The 12847-nt window shown below is 45.9% G+C and overlaps 1 protein-coding gene across 1 annotated transcript in view; it reads right to left on the bottom strand.

The window, feature by feature from the left end:
- Positions 1-1834: 1834 nt before the first annotated feature.
- cfap74 (cilia and flagella associated protein 74) overlaps positions 1835-12847 on the bottom strand; it is a 210440-nt gene continuing 199427 nt past the window's right edge. Inside the window, exons 41-43 of the mRNA XM_080215220.1 lie at positions 7526-7608; positions 2377-2515; positions 1835-2192 (exon numbers count right to left, since the gene is read on the bottom strand). The gene's annotated coding sequence lies outside the window, so the exon portion shown is untranslated. The remainder of the gene's footprint in view (positions 2193-2376; positions 2516-7525; positions 7609-12847) is intronic.

Here is a 12847-nt window from a genome sequence, read left to right as displayed (position 1 = left end):
AGCTGGGAATTGAACCCGAGGCAGCAGTGCTAAGCACTGTGCCACCGTGCCACCCTCCAGTTTCCTCCGGTATTAACCCCATTGAGGTATGGACAGTCTGTGAGCGATTGGTGCGCTTCCCTTGTGTTCGGCTCCCCTCTTCCAAACCCCTCCCCACCAGGTCAGGACATTTTTCAGCAATGCAGAGGGTGCAACAACCATTGCCCCTCTGGATCTCTCTGAGCAAGTGAACCTGTCTGCAGGGTTGGTACACTGTTTGCCATATCGCTCTCCTGTCCTGACACTGAGCAGGAAGGCTGGGAACTCCATAGAGTAGTCAGTCACTTCACTGCTGGGCCAACCCCTTACTATCACCAGTCTTGCTGTGGTGATTTTACCCCTTTACAGCCTTAATAATGGGTGGCACAGTGGTTAGCATTGCTGCCTCACAGTGCCAGGAACCCAGGTTCAATTCCCGGCTTGGGTCACTGTCTGTGTGGAGTCTGCACGTTCTCCCAGTATCTGCGTGGGTTTCCTTCGGGTGCTCTGGTTTCCTCCCACAATCAAAAGATGTGCGGGTTAGATGGACTGGCCATGGTGAATTGCCCCTTAGTGTCGGGGGAACTAGCTGGGCAAATACATGGGGGTATGGGGATAGGGCTTGCATGGGATTGTGGTTGGTGCAGACTTGATGGGCCAAATGGTCTCCCTCTGCACTGTAGGATTCTATGAAGACAGTCTATTATCTACCTTTACTACTCCCTTTAGGGGCCTGTGCACTTGTGCTTCAAGATCAACCAGAAAATCCCAATCATAATGGAGTCTTACGGCAAACTGTGCCCTGCATCTTTCATTGGAATATCTGAAGAAATCTAAGGCTTAAATTCGCTCAATTTTTCACCTGGTTCTTTGCAATATTTAGTGATCCGCTCCCATATTGGACCAATATCAATAAAAATCAACTCCTCTGTATTGCTTTGACAATGAGCGCTCTGATAAACCCTGGAACGTGTCCAATGATGCCAACAATGGCCAGGAAGTTCTTTGTGTAAAACTATTGGATAGTTTCTGGGTGTATCATAGTAACAAAAAAACATTGTAACCAAATCTGTTGCATGAGCAAATTACTTAGAGTAATGTTCCAACAGTTATTGGAACTATGCTAAGGTATATTTTAGTTTGAATATAACATTAAGAATAAATTAATTTATTGACATCCCAATATGGGTGGCATGATGGCACAATGGTTCGCACTACTGCTTCACTGCGCCAAGGACCCGGGTTCAATTCTAGCCTCGGCTGACTGCCTGTGTGGAGTCTGCACATTCTCCCCGTGTCTGTGCGGGTTTCCTCTGGGTGCTCCAGTTTCCTCCCATGTTCCAAAGATGTGCAGGTTAGGTGGATTGGCCATGGTAAATTTCCTCTTAGTTAGGGGGATTATCAAGGTTAATGCGTAGGGTTACAGTGATAGGGCCTGGGTGGGTTTATTGTCAGTGCAGTCTTGATGGGCTGAATGGCCTCCATCTGCACTGTAGGGATTCGATGAATCTGTTCTGTGAAAAGATAGCTCTGTAAATAATGTTTAATAATAAAACAAAAGATGTTACAAAGACTGAAATTTTCATTAAATTCACTTTCTCGATTACCATTCCATTTTACCTCAAGCCAGATTCATATTTTGCAATCTTCTTTTTAATATATTTTATTGAAGATTTTCCCTCATTTTATAAGAATGCAACAAAGCCTCAAGGATTGGGACAGTGCAACATAATCATTTTCCACATATACAGAAAGAGACAAGAGGACACCAACACTATCAGTTCAAATTATTCATTATTCATCACAAAAGGTGCCTTCAAAGATACAAACAATGAAAGGATGGTTCAGAGATTGGGGGGAGAACAGGATAGAGCTGAGTAAAATGGCGTTTTGCTGCACACACTCACTTACAGGATATTAGAGACTGAGCCATGTAACATAGATTCCAGGATTTTCAAAGGAGTTACTGCCAATGTGTATCCAGTCCAGGAGAGGATAGAATATTGAAAAGGTTGATCAGCAAAGGTTCTCGCACTACGCTTAGGCCCGCACCAAAGCTTGCTTCCGCCATTTCCAGCTAGATCTGGGGCTCCACTGATACAAACCAGTGTCTTTTCCCAGGAATGTGTTCTCTGTCTGCACTTTTACTGGAGTCCATTAGAGATTCTTTGACCCTGAATTGCAAGAAGTCAGAGAAAATCTACACATCACCAATAGTTCTGAGGGGGTTTCCTTACCAACTGTGAGGACTTGTTGGGCCATTCCCGCAATCTCTACACCAAACCATCCACCCCCTCCCCGTAGTGGTGCTATTCATATTAGCCATGACAAGAATAAATGATGCCACATAGTACTTACCATCATCATAAATGCAATAAATACATTATAAATGACAGCAGGCAATGGTCTATTGGTATCATCGCTGGACTATAATCCAGAAACTCAACTAATGTTCTGGGGACCCAGGTTCGAATCTCACCATGGCAGATGGTGGAATCTGAATGCAATAAAAAACATCCGGAATTAAGAATCTACTGGTGACCATGAAACCATTGTCGTTTGCTGGAAAAACCACAGCTGGTTCACTAATGTCCTTTAGGGAAGGAAATCTGCCGTCCTTACCTGGTCTGGCCTACATGTGACTCAGAACCACAGCAGTGTAGTTGACTGTAAACTGCCCTCCAAAGGGCAACCAGGAATGGCCAATAAATGCTGGCCAGCCAGCGATGTCCATGTCCCACGATTGAAAACGAAAAAGGATTATAAGGAGAAAAAACAAGTAAATGTCACGCAGCCCTAATGCCAGACACCCTACCCACCGCAATCCCCAACACTCTAACTCTTTAAGAATATTAAACCACTAGAATTCAATGTTGACACAAGACCAGAAGCAATGCAGATGCCCTCTCCCGTGCCCACCTTGCAATCCTGACATTAACAAAGATACAGTCGGATCAAATCTGTGTTAAGCTCGGAGTAATTATGGGATCATGCTGAGGGATGCATTTCATTAGAAACAAACAAACTTCCCGGTTTTCAAACAAGTTCACCTCAGAGCTCACCCCGTCAGCACGATCAATAACATCACAAAATCACAAAGGAATGTAACAACAAGGGGTAAAGTCCAGCATTAGTGATGAACTGCAGGTTATATCTCCAAATTATTGCCATCCACAGAGTTTAGTAAGGCCAAAGTCTGAGTATGATTGTTGAGCAGCCTTAAGGATCCATCAGATGTCACCCTCAGGATAGCAGGACAAAGCAGGCAAACTGCATTCAGATAGCTTCCAGACACTTCCCAGCTTCAGTGAGACCTCTGCAACCAAAACTGTGAAACACAGAAATAGAGAAGACAGGAGGAGGCCATTCAGCCCTTCGAGCCTGCTCCACCATTCATCACGATCATGACTGATCATCCAACTCAATAGCCTAATCCTGCATTTCCCCCATGATCTTCAATCCCATTCGCTCCAAGTGCTTTATCCAGCTGCCTCTTGAATACATTCAATGTTTTGGCATCAGCTACTTCCTGTGGTAATGAATTCTACAGGCTCACCACTCTTTCAGTGAAGAAATATCTCCTCACCTCTGTCCTAAATGGTCTCCCCTGAATCCTCAGACTGTAACCCCTGGTTCTGGACTCCCCCAACCATTGGGAACATCCTCCCTGCATCTATCCTGTCCAGTCCTGTTAGAATTTTATAAATCTCTATGAGATCCCCCTTCATTTATCTGAACTCCAGTGAAAACAATCCTAACCTGGTCAATCTCCCCTCATACATGCATGTTTACCAGCTGGGGGGGTGGGGGGGGGGGGGGGGGGTGGGGGGGGGGGGGTGGGGGGGGGGGGGGTGGGGGGGTCAGGTCTCGAAAACAGGACACGGTGTATCCCTTCAAGATGAATATGCCCAGCACTTGTGTCAAGATTAATAAAACACGGTAGCCAGTTGTCAAAAAATTCAGCTGAGAGCTTGCCCTCATCTCCTTCTGGGGAGCCAGTCACAGATACTCTTGCTCCAGCCCAGCTCTCCATATTAATTAGGGTATGTGACATGCCTTTTAGCTGATTTAATAGGATTTAAAGCAGACCTCATCTGAGGAAACTGCATTCTTGACAATAAGGATTACTTTCCTTCGTTTTCATCTAGAGTCTTATCAGCACTCAGCAGTTCAGCAGTGCCAGCTCTGGAATTCTGAGTTTGTTGTCTATAACCTTAAACCAATCAGTGAATTCTTCATATAAATTAATTCTTAAATTATCCTCATCAGGTGACTGCTGACAGACCCGTTAGAAGTGAGGCCATTTTCCCCTGAATCTATTGTTCTAAAGGGGTTATATCTCACACTGCGCTGAGGATTCCCTCCCACTGACACTGCCACATGAAAGAAGACAGAAAAAGAAAAATATTCTGATTCTTACTGTCTACAGCCGAATTGGTGTTTTCGAAGGAGAACAGTATTGCACCACGGGAGGCACAGTGCTACTCTGCAGTCTGTTTTGTAACTTGCAGGGGGTGAAAGTGAACCTGGACAGAGTTGCTTGTCACTCGATTCTGAAACATTAGCAGTCCAATTTCATTCCCAGTGAGTTGTTTCCAGCCAATAAATGCAGTGTAATTCTTGCATTGAACTGGAGGGTAAACGCTCTGGGTGGTGTACACAACAACACAAGAAATAGAAGCAGGAGTGGCCACCAGGCCCTTCAAGCCTGCCCCACCATTCAATACCATCATAGCTGATTAATGCCAGCCTCAACTCCTTTCTGTGCCATTTCCCCATCGCCCTCCGTTCCTCAATCTATCAAATATTTATCCACCTCCACTTTAAATACTTCTAATGATCCAACCTCCATCACCCTCTGGGACAGAGAATTCCAGAGATTCATCACCCTCTGTGAAAATAAATTTCTACGCATCTCAGTTTTAAATGACTGGCCCTTAACCTTGTAACTATGTGCCCTTGTTTGAGGCTCTCGCACTAGTAAAACACCTCATCATCTTTAATAAAAGCTAAATACTGCGCATGCTGGAATCTGAACCAAAAATAGAAACAGAAAATGCTGAAAACTCTCAGCAGGTCTGGCAGCATCTGTGAAGAGAGAATAGAGCCTAAGTTTCGAATCAGAATCCTAATGCAGGGTCATCTAGACTCAAAATGTGGTCATTTTATATTTTTAACAATATGACTTTGAAGTTGCTCAGAGAAAATTTATATTGAATATTTTTAAGGCGGAGGTGGAGAGAATGTTGTTGGGCAATGGAATCAAAAGCAATTGGGTGTAATTGGGAATGTAGAACGTGAAACACAAACAGGTCAGCCAAGATTGTATTAAATGGTGGAGCAGGATCCAGGGACTGAATCCCAGCTTCTATTTTGTATGTTTCCACATATGCTCGTGTTATCTGGTTAGGTGGATTGGCCATGCTAAATTGCCCCTTAGTGTCATGGGGACTAGCAGAGTGAATGCATGGGGTTATGGAGAGAGGGCCTGGGTGGGATTGTGGTCAGCACTGACTCGATGGCCTCCTTCTGCACTGTAGGATTCTATGATTCTGCTAGTGGGAGATTTCACTGTAGATTGGAAATGACTGTTTTTATAATTTTTGAATTAGTGACATAGGAATTTGTATTCAGTGACAGTCTGACTGGTTGAAATGTTTTCTTTCAAATATGTCCCAGCGTATTTCCTGTTGCAATATAAACACAAAGACAGAATGCAATGTTTTGGCAAGATGGAAAACTTGTGTAATTGAATGAAAGATTAAGTGGCTGAAAATGCTGTAATTGTTTGATTATTTGGACCATGTGATGTGGTGATATTATCAGTCATTGCTGGAGTTAGTTTGGTTGATGAGTGGTACATGGATAATGATTGTAGTTAGTTGTGTTTGGCTTCATTGACAGTGATACAAGCAACTGCGATGAAACAATTTATCAATGTTTGTTCTCATCATGGAATGGGGAAGAGCCGACTTTCGTAGAATCATAGAATCCCTACAGTGCAGAAGGAGGTCACTTGGCTTATCAAGGCTGTACTGACAACATTCCCATCCAGGCCCTATCACTATAACCCCCCTATTTAACTTTCTAATCCCCCTGACACTTAGGGGGAATTTAGCATGGCCAATCAACCTAACCAGTACATCTTTGGACTGTGGGAGGGAATTGGAGCACCCAGAGGAAACCCATGCAGACATGGGGAGAATGTGCAAACTCCACAGTGGCGGTGATCTAAGCCGGGAATTGAACCCAGGTCCTTGGCACTGTGAGGAATCAGTGCTAACAATTGTGCCACCATGCCACCCCTATTTTACCTTTTGATCCTTTACTTTGACCTTCCTTCCTTTACTGGCTGGTAGAAAACCTGTAGCCAGGAAAAGACAATCACCACCTCCTTCCGCCAACTTCCACCGCCATCAGACACACCCCTCCCCCCCACTCCCTCCCCAACACCTCCCTCTCCCCCAGGAGATCAGGTATCGCAGCAGAAAAGGCCAACTTCACCAAGGAAAAATCACAAGCAGCGAATTAACAACAGATTCTTTCGCAGTTCACTGAGTTTGAGTTCGACCTGCCTTTCTGCACGTTCATTGTTTAAAATGCCTTCTAATGTTGTCAAAACCCCTAAGGTAGGAAAACGTGGGCGGGCAAGGAATGTAAAGAATTTTCCATTCTGTAGCACAGAAAGATCAATCTTCTTTTCATTCGATTGACAGTGGGGAGATAGAAACATTCTTTCAGGGAGCAGTCATGGAAAAAGCTGACCCATTGAACATGACGGCACTCCAGTGAAATAATGAGTGGGCACATTCACTTCTCCACTCTCCATGTATCGCTATCAGAGATTAGCGAAACAGGCCACCCTATTTCTGAACCTTGTCAATCAGTACAGTTGATTCTATATCAGCAAAATGATCAGGGTGACATGGTGGCACAGTGGTTAGGACTGCTGCCTCACAGCACCAGGGACCCGAGTTCAATTCTAGCCTCCGGTCCCTGTCTGTGTGGACTTTGCACATTCTCCCCGTGTCTGCGTGGGTTTCCTCCGGGTCCTCCGGTTTCCTCCCACAGTCCAAAGGTGCAGGTTAGGTTGATTGGCTGTGCTAAATTGATCCCAGTGTCAGGGGGATTAGCAGGGTAAATGTGTGAATAGGGCCTGGGTGGGATTGTGGTTGACGTGGATACAATGGGCCAAATGGCCTCCTTTTACACTGTAGGGATTCTATGATTCCATGATCAGAATTTCCAAGATGTATAAATAAGCTTCGATTAAATCAGCTTTGGAATCTGATTTAAAAATTCTACCAATCTTTAAAATTAGTGATTTATTTTTAAGCATTGAATATTTTGTAGATAGCGCTCTTGTTCCCCGGTATGCTGGTGATGTTTCACTTCATTAGTATTCCTTCATAGGCACCACAAAGTAGCATTTTTAAATAACATTTTCAGAGTTAACAAAGACATTGGACGCAATCTTTCTAAAAATATTCTAGGGCCGGAATCTTACCTCTGTTTGCACCAGTGGGATTTCCTAGTCCTGCTGCAGTGAACAGAGATTTGTCCGAACATCAAATTCTCTGTCCTCTCTTGCTGCAGACGAGAATGGCCAGTGAGATCGCGTCCTAAGTATCAAGAAAAGTCTGAAAGCTGAATTGTCTCATTCAGGGGTTGTGGGGAGGGGTGGGGGGAAGCTGCAGACTGCTCTGCTCCGCTCTCCAATGCACTGGGAGACCTCCTGCCACCACTCCCCCCCTCCCACTCTCCACCCCATCACCCCATTATCGGCAGTGTAACCACCACCCCCCTTCCCCCTCCCCTCCATGCAACATGGATTGCCAGTATAAGACCATAAGACATAGGAGCAGAATTAGGCCACTCGGCCCATCAAGTCTGCTTCGCCATTCAATCATGGCTGATTTTTTTCTCATCCCCATTCTTCTGCCTTTTTGCCACAACCCCTGATCCCCTTATCAATCAAGAACCTATCTATCGCTGTCTTAAAGACACTCAATGACCTGGCCTCCACAGCCTTCTGCGACAAAGAGTTCCACAGATTCATCACTCTCTGGCTGAAGAAACTCCTCCTCGTCTCTGTTTTAAAGGATCGTCCCTTTAGCTTGAGGTTGTGCCCTCAAGTTCTAGTTTTTCCTCCTAGTGGAAACATCCTCTCCACGTCCACTCTATTCAGGCCTCGCAGTATCCTGTGAGTTTCAATAAGCTTCCCTTCTCATCCTTCTAATCTCCAACAGGTCCTCACCCAGAGTCCTCAACCGTTCCTCATACGACAAGCTCTTCATTCCAAAGATCATTCTTGTGAACTTCTGGACCCTTTCCAAGATTTCCTTCCTTAGATATGGGGCCTAAAATTGCTCACAATACTCCAAATGGGGTGTACATCCCTACTGTTATATTTTAGCTCTCTCGACATGAATGCTAACATTGCATTTGCCTTCCTAACTGCCGACTGAACCTGCACATTAACCTTTAGAGAATCTTGAACAATGACTCCCAAATCCCTTTGTGCTTCTGATTTGCTAAGCATTTTCCCATTTAGAAAATAGTCTATGCTGCCCAATGAGGCATAGACTCATTGGCATGGGGAAGTGCTGGAAGATTGGAAAACGGCTAATGTTACGCCGCTGTTTAAAAAAGGTAGCAGGCAAAAGGCAGGGAATTATAGGCCGGTTAGTTTAACGTCTGTTGTAGGAAAAATGCTTGAATCCGTAATCAAGGAGAAAATAGCGAGGCATCTTGAGAAGAATTGTTTGATAGAGCAGATGCAGCACGGATTCGTTAAGGGGAAGTCGTGTCTGACGAATTTATTAGAATTCTATGAGGATGTGTCTAGTGTGGTGGATAGAGGGGAACCGGTGGATGTGGTGTTTCTCGATTTTCAGAAGGCGTTTGATAAGGTGCCGCACAAAAGGTTGTTACATAAGGTTAGGGGGCATGGAGTTGGGGGTAGGGTGTTAGTGTGGATAGGGGATTGGCTGTCAAATAGGAGGCAGAGTGGGTGTCAATGGGTGCTATTCCGATTGGCGGTTGGTGACTAGTGGAGTGCCCCAGGGGTCGGTGCTGGGGCCTCAGCTATTTACCATTTATATAGATGATCAGGAGGAGGGAGCCGAGTGTAAGGTGTCGAAATTTGCTGATGACACAAAGATAAGTGGAACGGCAAACTGTGCGGAGGGTGTGGAAAGTCTGCAGAGGGATCTAGATAGGCTGAGCAAGTGGGCGAGGACCTGGCAGACGGAATACAATGTTCGCAAGTGTGAGGTTATCCATTTTGGTGGGAATAATGGTAGGAAGGACTACTACTTACAGGGCGAAAAGCTGCAGCATGCTACGGTGCAGAGGGACCTGGGGGTCCTTGTGCATGAGTCGCAAAAACCCAGCCTACAGGTGCAGCAGGTGGTCAGGAAGGCAAATGGGATGCTGGTCTTCATAGCGAGGGGGATTGAATATAAAAGTAGGGAGGTCTTGCTGCAACTGTACAGGGCACTGGTGAGGCCACAGCTGGAGTACTGTGTGCAGTTTTGGTCGCCGCACTTGCGCAAGGATATTTTGGCCTTGCGGATGAGGTTCACTAGGTTGATACTGGAGTTGAGGGGGTTGAGCTATGAGGAGAGGCTGAATAGACTGGGCTTGTACTCGTTAGAGTTTAGAAGGATGAGGGGAGATCTCATTGAGACTCATCATTAAGATGATGAAAGGGATGGATAGATAGAGGTGGAGAGGTTCTTCCCGCTCAGAAAGGACAGCAGGACTAGAGGGCACAGCCTCAAGATAAGGGGGGGGGGTTGCAGTTTAGAACGGAGTTGAGGAGGAACTTCTTCACTCAAAGGGTGGTGAATTTCTGGAATTCTCTTCCCGTTGAAGTGGTGGAGGCTACCTCGCTAAATATATTTAAGATGTGGGTAGATAGGTTTTTGGTAGGCAAGGGGATTAAGGGTTATGGGGAGAAAGCGGGAAAGTGGAACTGAGCCACTTCAGATCAGCCATGATCTTATTGAATGGCGGGGCAGGCTCGAAGAGCTAGATGGCCTACTCCTGCTCCTATTTCTTATGTTCTTATGGCAGAACAGAGTGAAAATGTTGCTGTGGGAAGATGGGGATTCTGTGGTGATGATGATGGGATTCCTAGAAACTCGCTGACAATCTAACTGCTCATGTGTTAAGCTGAGAGAATGTATGAAAGATCAAATCTTTCTTTGACAGGATTGAGATCAGCAGACTGGCACAGATTGTGATCCCGGTCACAAGGTCGACACACTCACTGGTTCGTCCAGAATCAAAGTCTGTCTCTGAACATTTTCCCTTTGTTGTTTTTGCCCCAATGCTTTTCTCACAACTCCTCACTGCTTATTCTACAGGGAGTGATGGAATGATTCTCAGAGGCTATTTCCCAGGGCTGAAATGGTCGCTACGAGAGGACACAGGTTTAAGGTGCAGGGAAGCAAGTACAGAGGAGATGTCAGGGGTAAGTTTTTCACTCAGAGGTTGGTGAGTGAATGGAATCGGCTGCCGTCGGTGGTGGTGGAGGCAAACTCGCTGGGGTCTTTTAAAAGACTTCTGGATGAGTATATGGGATCTAATGGGATTGGGGGTTATAGATAGGTCTATGGCTTAGTAGGTATAGAAGTGATCGGCGCAACTAGTGGGCCGAAGGGCCTGTTTGTGCTGTAGTGTTCTATGTTCTAACTTGCTGAACTCTTAATTGTACATATTTTAAAAATAGCTCCTGGCAGGAAACTGTCAGTCTGCGGGATCTTTATCTTTTGTCCCCAGGTACACAGATTGAATCAGCTCATGCTAACACTCAAAGGAAAAGTACAGAGTAGTGAGTTCAGAGTCAATGGCTGCCAGGAGCAACAGGCTTATGAACCTAAGCTTTGACTGTGCAGCATCAGTATTTCATACGGCCATTTGCAGATTTGAAGCTGTTCACCTTGTAGCCCTGAGGGGACTGTCCCTTTAAGGGTGACACACCAGAAGATGGTCATCTGTCTGGGGCACCAATTAGAACATAAGAACATAAGAAATAGGAGGAGTAGGCCATCCAGCCCTTCGAGCCTGCCCCGCCATTCAATAAGATCATGGCTGATCTGTCGCTGCTCAGTTCCACTTTCCCGCCCTCTCCCCATAACCCTTAATCCCCTCTCCTATCAAAAACCCATCAACCCGCGTCTTAAAAATATTTAGCGAGGCAGCCTCCACCACTTCAACGGGCAGAGAATTCCAGAGATTCACCACCCTTTGAGTGAAGAAGTTCCTCCTCAACTCCGTTCTAAACCGCCCCCCTTTTATCTTGAGGCTGTGCCCCCTAGTCCTACTGTCCTTTCTGAGCGGGAAGAGTCTCTCCACCTCTATCCTATCCATCCCATTCATCATCTTATACGTCTCAATGAGATCTCCCCTCATTCTTCTAAACTCTAACGAGTACAAGCCTAGTTTATTCAGCCTCTCCTCATAGCTCAACCCCCTCAACTCCGGTATCAGCCTAGTAAACCTCCTCTGCACTCCCTCCAAGGCCAAAATATCTTTGCGCAGGTGCGGCGCCCAAAAATGCACACAGTACTCCAGTTGCGGCCTCACCAATGCCCTATACAGCTGCAGCAAGACCTCCCTACTTTTATATTCAATCCCCTTCGCTATGAAGGCCAGCATCCCATTCGCCTTCCTGACCACCTGCTGCACCTGCAAGCTGGGTTTTTGCGACTCATGCACAAGGACCCCGAGGTCCCTCTGCACCGTCGCCTGCTGCAGTTTTTCGCCTCGTAAGTAATAGTCCTTCCTACCATTTTTTCTACCAAAGTGGACCACCTCACACTTGCCAACATTAAATTCCATTTGCCATTTCCTGGCCCATTCGCCCAGCCTATCTAGATCCTTCTGCAGACTCTCCACACCCTCCGCACAATTTGCCGTTCCCCCAATCTTGGTGTCATCAGCAAATTTCGACACTCTACACTCGGTTCCCTCCTCCAGATCATCTATATAAATGGTAAAAAGCTGAGGTCCCAGCACCGACCCCTGGGGCACTCCACTAGTCACCATCCACCAATCCGAATAGCACCCGTTGACCCCCACTCTCTGCCTCCTATTTGACAACCAATCCTCTATCCACGCTAACACCCTACCCCCAACTCCATGTCCCTCGACCTTCTGCAATAACCTCTTGTGAGGCACTTTGTCAAACGCTTTCTGAAAATCTAGAAAGACCACATCCACCGGCTCTCCTCTATCCACCGCCCTAGACACATCCTCATAGAACTCCAGTAAATTTGTCAGACACGACTTCCCTTTAATGAAACCGTGCTGCGTCTGCTCTATCAAGCAATTCCCTTCAAGATGCCTCGCAATTTCCTCCTTAATGACAGATTCTAACATTTTACCTACCACAGATGTTAAACTAACCGGCCTATAATTCCCCGCCTTTTGCCTGGCACCCTTCTTAAACAACGGCGTAACATTAGCCGTTTTCCAATCATCCGGCACTTCAATTGGGTTTGAGAGTGTGTAATCACCTCAGGGAGTGGAGCTCTGTCTTAGGCAGAAGACAACTGAAGACATGTTGGGACTGGCACAGCTAATGGGCTTGGCTAGGGCAGCAGCATCGGTACAGTTTCTCCTTATTGATAAATACCCTTTGTGTTCCTGACCAGCATGCATCATTACAAGCCCACAACACTTGCTGCATCCTCGCTAGCTGGACTCACTCTCACAAATCTCACAGCTGCAGAATGTAGACATTTGCAGATTAAATAAAAATTTTCATTGTATGGTTTAAGCGGGAGCTTGCTGTCCATTTTTCATTTGTTTTATTCAG

Source organism: Carcharhinus amblyrhynchos, chromosome 30 (assembly GCF_965287045.1).
Source record: "Carcharhinus amblyrhynchos chromosome 30, sCarAmb.v2.hapA, whole genome shotgun sequence".
In the NCBI taxonomy this organism is placed as follows: domain Eukaryota; kingdom Metazoa; phylum Chordata; class Chondrichthyes; order Carcharhiniformes; family Carcharhinidae; genus Carcharhinus; species Carcharhinus amblyrhynchos.
Note: the sequence above shows the minus strand (reverse complement) of the source record. Positions and strands in the feature narration are given on the sequence as shown.